Source organism: Rhinoraja longicauda, unplaced genomic scaffold (genome assembly GCF_053455715.1).
Source record: "Rhinoraja longicauda isolate Sanriku21f unplaced genomic scaffold, sRhiLon1.1 Scf000169, whole genome shotgun sequence".
Classification (NCBI taxonomy): Eukaryota; Metazoa; Chordata; class Chondrichthyes; order Rajiformes; family Arhynchobatidae; genus Rhinoraja; species Rhinoraja longicauda.
In genome coordinates this window covers 160,001-167,500 of record NW_027601387.1, presented here as the reverse complement: position 1 = coordinate 167,500, position 7,500 = coordinate 160,001, and positions in this window count along the sequence as shown.

Genomic DNA, 7,500 nt, shown 5'->3' with positions numbered 1-7,500 from the left:
TGGTTGTGCTGGCGGTGACCATGGCTGCCTGCTCCTTTGGTTCACGATGTCCCCGCCGAAGGCGGCGTACTTTAAAGTACTGCAGCTCGAGCGCACAAGGTGCGCGGGGAATTGTTAGCGGCGCCGTGCTTGTGCTGGCGGTGACCATGGCTGCCTGCTCCTTTGGTTCACGATGTCCCCGCCGAAGGCGGCGTACTTTAAAGTACTGCAGCTCGAGCGCACAAGGTGCGCGTGGAATTGTTAGCGGCGCCGTGGTTGTGCTGGCGGTGACCATGGCTGCCTGCTCCTTTGGTTCACGATGTCCCCGCCGAAGGCGGCGTACTTTAAAGTACTGCAGCTCGAGCGCACAAGGTGCGCGGGGAATTGTTAGCGGCGCCGTGCTTGTGCTGGCGGTGACCATGGCTGCCTGCTCCTTTGGTTCACGATGTCCCCGCCGAAGGCGGCGTACTTTAAAGTACTGCAGCTCGAGCGCACAAGGTGCGCGTGGAATTGTTAGCGGCGCCGTGGTTGTGCTGGCGGTGACCATGGCTGCCTGCTCCTTTGGTTCACGATGTCCCCGCCGAAGGCGGCGTACTTTAAAGTACTGCAGCTCGAGCGCACAAGGTGCGCGGGGAATTGTTAGCGGCGCCGTGGTTGTGCTGGCGGTGACCATGGCTGCCTGCTCCTTTGGTTCACGATGTCCCCGCCGAAGGCGGCGTACTTTAAAGTACTGCAGCTCGAGCGCACAAGGTGCGCGGGGAATTGTTAGCGGCGCCGTGCTTGTGCTGGCGGTGACCATGGCTGCCTGCTCCTTTGGTTCACGATGTCCCCGCCGAAGGCGGCGTACTTTAAAGTACTGCAGCTCGAGCGCACAAGGTGCGCGTGGAATTGTTAGCGGCGCCGTGGTTGTGCTGGCGGTGACCATGGCTGCCTGCTCCTTTGGTTCACGATGTCCCCGCCGAAGGCGGCGTACTTTAAAGTACTGCAGCTCGAGCGCACAAGGTGCGCGGGGAATTGTTAGCGGCGCCGTGCTTGTGCTGGCGGTGACCATGGCTGCCTGCTCCTTTGGTTCACGATGTCCCCGCCGAAGGCGGCGTACTTTAAAGTACTGCAGCTCGAGCGCACAAGGTGCGCGTGGAATTGTTAGCGGCGCCGTGGTTGTGCTGGCGGTGACCATGGCTGCCTGCTCCTTTGGTTCACGATGTCCCCGCCGAAGGCGGCGTACTTTAAAGTACTGCAGCTCGAGCGCACAAGGTGCGCGGGGAATTGTTAGCGGCGCCGTCGTTGTGCTGGCGGTGACCATGGCTGCCTGCTCCTTTGGTTCACGATGTCCCCGCCGAAGGCGGCGTACTTTAAAGTGCTGCAGCTCGAGCGCACCATGTGCGTGGGGAATTGTTAGCGGGGGCGTCGTTGTGCTGGGGGCTGACTGTCCCTAGTGGGTATAGGATAATGTTAATGTACGGGGATCGCTGGGCGGCACGGACTTGGAGGGCCGAAAAGGCCTGTTTCCGGCTGTATGTGTATGATATGATATGATATGATATGATGCCTGCCTGCTCATTTGGTTCATGATGTCCACGCGGCAGGCGGAATATTTTAAAAGCACTGTTCTGTACGAAGTGCACAATGTCCGTTGGGGAAATGCAGCTGGGGGTCGGTCGACCGGCTGACGACGCCTGCCTGCCGATTTGGTTCACGATGTCCCCGCCGAAGGCGGCATACTTGAAAGTACCGCCGTTCGCGGCGCGCAATTTGCGGGGGGAGGAATTGTTAGTGCACGTCTGTGTGCTAGGTGACGATGCTTGCCGACTTGGTTCATGCCGTCCACGCCGAAGACGGCGCCGTTTAAAGTACTGCCGCTCGAGGTGCACAATTTGCGGGGGAATTGTTAATGGGCGTCGGCGTGCTGGGTGACGATGTGGAGATGTGGAACGCCGAGCCAGATCTATCTTATTTGTTTGCTTGGCCCACTGGACTTTGCGTGGGCTTTGCAACACTGTGTGCTAGGTTAAATCACGGCCAATAGAGTGAGTGTTTTTAATGATCCTGATCTGATAAGGGGACTAGAGGTAAAAGAGCCGTTAGGAGGCAGTGATCACAACACGATAAGTTTTACTCTGCAAATGGAAAGGTAGAAGGGAAAATCGGAAGTGTCTGTATTACAGTATAGCAAAGGGGATTACAGAGGCATGAGGCGGGAGCTGGCCAAAATTGACTGGAAGGAGGCCCTAGCAGGGAAGACGGTAGAACAGCAATGGCAGGTATTCCAGGGAATAATGCAGAGGTTGCAGGATCAATTTATTCCAAAGAGGTGGAAAGACTCTAAGGGGAGTAAGAGACACCTGTGGCTGACAAGGGAAGTCAGGGACAGCATAAAAATTAAGGAGAGGAGGTATAACATAGCAAAGAAGAGTGGGAAGACAGAGGATTGGGACTCTTTTAAAGAGCAACAAAAGTTAACTAAAGAGGCAATGCGGGGAGAAAAGATGAGGTGCGAGGGTAAACTAGCCAATAATATAAAGGAGGATAGCAAAAGTTTTTTTAGGTACGTGAAGAGGAAAAAAATAGTCAAGGCAAATGTGGGTCCCTTGAAGACAGAAACGGGGGAATTTATTATGGGGAACAAAGAAATGGCAGACGAGTTAAACCGTTACTTTGGGTCTGTCTTCACTGAGGAAGATACACACAATCTCCCAAATGTTCTAGGGGCCGGAGAACCTAGGGTGATGGAGGAACTGAAGGAAATCCACATTAGGCAGGAAATGGTTTTGGGTAGACTGATGGGACTGAAGGCTGATAAATCCCCAGGGCCTGATGGTCTGCATCCCAGGGTACCTAAGGAGGTGGCTCTAGAAATAGTGGAAGCATTGGAGATCATTTTTCAATGTTCTATATAGATTCAGGATCAGTTCCTGTGGATTGGAGGATAGCAAATGTTATCCCACTTTTTAAGAAGGGAGGGAGAGAGAAAACGGGTAATTATAGACCAGTTAGTCTGACATCAGTGGTGGGGAAGATGCTGGAGTCAATTAGAAAAGACGAAATTGCTGAGCATTTGGATAGCAGTAACAGGATCATTGCGAGTCAGCATGGATTTACGAAGGGGAAATCATGCTTGACAAATCTACTGGAATGTTTTGAGGATGTAACTAGGAAAATTGACAGGGGAGAGTCAGTGGACGTGGTGTACCTCGACTTTCAGAAAGCCTTCGACAAGCTCCCACATAGGAGATTAGTGGGCAAAATTAGGGCACGTGGTATTGGGGGTAGGGTACTGACATGGATAGAAAATTGGTTGACAGACGGAAAGCAAAGAGTGGGTATAAATGGGTCCCTCTCGGAATGGCAGGCAGTGACCAGTGGGGTACCGCAAGGTTCGGTGCTGGGACCCCAGCTATTTACGATATGCATTAATGACTTAGACGGAGGGATTAAAAGTACCATTAGCAAATTTGCAGATGATACTAAGCTGGAGGGTAGTGTGAATTGTGAGGAAGATGCAATAAGGCTGCAGGATGACTTGGACAGGTTGTGTGAGTGGGCGGATACATGGCAGATGCAGTTTAATGTAGATAAGTGCGAGGTTATTCACTTTGGAAGTAAGAGTAGAAAGGCAGATTATTGTCTGAATGGTGTCAAGTTAGGAGGAGGGGGAGTTCAACGAGATCTGGATGTCCTAGTGCATCAGTCAATGAAAGGAAGCATGCAGGTACAGCAGGCAGTGAAGAAAGCCAATGGAATGTTGGCCTTCGTAACCAGAGGAGTTGAGTATAGGAGCAAAGAGGTCCTTCTACAGTTGTAGCGGGCCCTGGTGAGACCGCACCTGGAGTACTGTGTGCAGTTTTGGTCTCCAAATTTGAGGAAGGATATTCTTGCTATGGAGGGCGTGCAGCGTAGGTTCACTAGGTTAATTCCCGGAATGGCGGGACGGTCGTATGTTGAAAGGCTGGAGCGATTGGGCTTGTATACACTGGTATTTAGAAGAATGAGGGGGGATCTTATTGAAACATATACGATAATTAGGGGATTGGACACATTAGAGGCAGGAAACATGTTCCCAATGTTGGGGGAGTCCAGAACAAGGGGCCACCGTTTAAGAATAAGGGGTAGGCCATTTAGAACGGAGATGAGGAAGAACCTTTTCAGTCAGAGAGTGGTGAAGGTGTGGAATTCTCTGCCTCAGAAGGCAGTGGAGGCCAGTTCGTTGGATGCTTTCAAGAGAGAGCTGGATAGAGCTCTTAAGGATAACGGAGTGAGGGGGTATGGGGAGAAGGCAGGAACGGGGTACTGATTGAGAGTGATCAGCCATGATCGCATTGAATGGCGGTGCTGGCTCGAAGGGCTGAATGGCCGACTCCTGCACCTATTGTCTATTGTCTATTGTCTATAATCAACCACTTTATTTTGCCCGTCTTTGTGACTCCTCTTTGACACGTCGATCACCGCTGAGGCTGTTTTACCTGTTTCCCCTATGTACCGTAAGGTACACTCCTTACATTGAACTGCATACACCCCATTATTTCGCTCACGGGTTATCCTCTGTGCTATCCAGTCTCTCCTGTCACCCTGTTCTATGTTTTTGTCTATTACCCAGTGGGAGCAGGCCCCATATTGACATTAATTTGTAACCCTACTGCTCCCCTCGTCTGCTGGTTTTATCACCATCTCATGTTTATCCCTCAGCTCTGCCGTGGTCTCCCTCTCTTTTTTTCTGGTGAGGTTCGGCCTATCCTTTGTCATGGGCATATCCCAGGCTGTTTTAGTAACGTTCTTTTAAAACGTGTCGTGTTTGTTTGGCTTTACCCACGTTCCAGCATTAGAGGCCAATTTTTGCAATGTTTCCTGGGTGGGATTTGCCGGTTTTACAAATGGTGTCACTATCTCACCCTGCTTCCTGATACCCTTATGGGGTCGGCTCTGTTCTTGCAGAACCCTCGGGTGGTGCAGAGTCTGGGCCTTGTTATCAATATCTTGCCCTGCTTCCCGATACCCTTGCGGGTTCGGCTCTGTTCTTGCAGATCCCTCAGGTGGTGCAGAGTCTGGGCGGCATCGTCACCCAGCACACCGACGCCCACTGAAAATTACCCACGCACAGTGCGCGCCTGGAGCGGCAGTAGTTCAACACTACCCTACCCCTACCCCTACCCCTACCGCTACCCCTACCCCTACCCCTACCCCTAACCCTAACCCTAACCCTAACCCTAACCCTAACCCTAACCCTAACCCTAACCCTAACACTAACCCTAACCCTACCCTAACCCTAACCCTAACCCTAACCCTAACCCTAACCCTAACCCTGACCTAATGCAGGCAGAGTTATTTATAAAGTGGCCCAGACTCTGCACCACCTGAGGGTTTTGTAACAGAACCAACCCCATAAGGGTTTCAGGAAGCAGGGCAAGATATTGATAACAAGGCGCAGACTCTGCACCACCTCAGGGTTCTGCAAGAACAGAGCCGACCCCATAAGGGCATCAGGAATCAGGGCAAGATATTGATAAAATGGCCCAGACTCTGCACCACCTTGAGGGTTCTGCAAGAACAGAGCGACCCCATAAGGCATCAGGAAGCAGGGCAAGATATTGGTAACAAGGCCCACGGGGAAGGCGGCATACTTTGGGGTTATTTTGTAGTGAGTTTTGAAGGCATGTGCTAGTTGTTACGCATACCGAGGGCGCGCAAAGTTCGGCGCGCCCGGGCCAAAACGCCTCTGCTGGCCGCGGCCGAGTCGGCCGACGGATTGCCACGGACTTGCTTGACGACCTGTCACTCTCCGTGCATCGGTTGCACGCCCGGTTCGTCCTTTCCATTTGTTTCATGATGTACACGCGGCAGGCGGAATATTTTAAAAGCACTGTTCTGTTCGAAGTGCACAATGGCCGTTGGGGCAATGCAACTGGGGGCGGTCGACCGGCTGACGACGCCTGCCTGCCGATTTGGTTCACGATGTCCCCGCCGAAGGCGGCATACTTGAAAGTACTGCCGTTTCGCGGCGCGCAATTTGCAGGGGGAGGAATTGTTAGTGGACGTCTGTGTGCTGGGTGACGATGCTTGCCGACTTGGTTCATGCCGTCCACGCCGAAGACGGCGCCGTTAAAGTACTGCCGCTCGAGGTGCACAATTTGCGGGGGAATTGTTATTGGGCGTCGGCGTGCTGGGTGACGATGTGGAGATGAGGAACGCCGAGCCAGATCTATCTTATTTGTTTGCTTGGCCACTGGACTTTGCATGGCTTTGCATCATTGTGTGCTACGTTAAATCACGGCCAATTGAGTGAGTATTTTTTATTCAACCACTCTATTTTGCCCGTCTTTGTGACTCCTCTATGACACGCCGATCACCGCTGACGTGTTAATCTGCGTGTTAGGTATCTCGGGGTCAGTTGACGGACAGATGTGTAAGGGTTTTGTTCGGAAGGATCGTTGAGTGTAAACGGTGAACGGGGGTTAAAGGCCCTGAGGTTTCAATCCTCTAAAGAATGTAAAAGGTCTGACGCGTTAGCTAGCAGCTAATGAGGTGAACCTAGCAGCTAATGAGGCTCTCTCTCTCTCACGGCCCCGGGACTCCCTCCCTCCCTCCTCCCTCTTGGAACCTCCCTGCGTGGGGGGGGGGGGGGGGGGGGGGGGGCACGAAGAAAAAGAGGGTATAAGAAGATCCAGTGGAAGGAGTAGGGACTGGGGGCGAGGTCAGACAGCCTATCCGGCTAATAAAGCATCATGAGGTTAGGTATAAACTCTGATGACTGCATAAACTCGCCCCTAATGGGGGGGGGGGGCACTCTCTCCCCACCCCTCTCTCCCCAGTGCCACTCCCTCCGACCCCCCCCCCACTCTCTTCGTGTCGCTGGCCCGCCCGGCACGGCCCCGAGGATCACTCCCCGCGCGGCAACGGGACACGGCAACGGGACACCGGGTCGCCGGGCCCGCAGGGTCGTCAGTCGGGCGGGGGGGGGGGAGGGTGGCCATGCCAGCAGCAGGAGAGGTTTCCAACGAACCCGCGACCGCAGCAGGACCGCCCTCGGCAGACATTTGGACCCAGCGGGTCCGTTCGGGATGGTTGCCGGGCCCGCAGCAGAGGTTTCCTTCCACCCAACGGGGGGGGGGGGGGGGGGGGGGGCGGGGCTGCCCATCTTCCCGCTCGAAGCAACGGCCTCACCCTAACGGCCTCACCCTAACAACCCTCACCCTGACCCTAAACCGCTCGGTTCATGACTTCTCTCCGTTTGGTTCATGAATTCGCCATTTAGTTCACGACTTCTCCTGTTGGTTCCTGACTTCTACCTCGTGGTTCGTGATTCCGGCGGGTAGGTGGGGTGCCCGGATACTCTCGGCGAAAGGTGTTCAAGTGGCAACGGCGGTCCCGTAGATAAGACGGGTTCGGATGCTCGAGCGTGTCGAGTAAGCGCCGGATCGGCGCCGGGCGCCCCCGGCCGGCTGGCTTGCCCCCCCCCACCCCCCCCCCCCCCCCCTGGCGGCAGAAACGTGTATCGCGCCAGTGCCGCCGCTGAGGTCGAGATTGGCC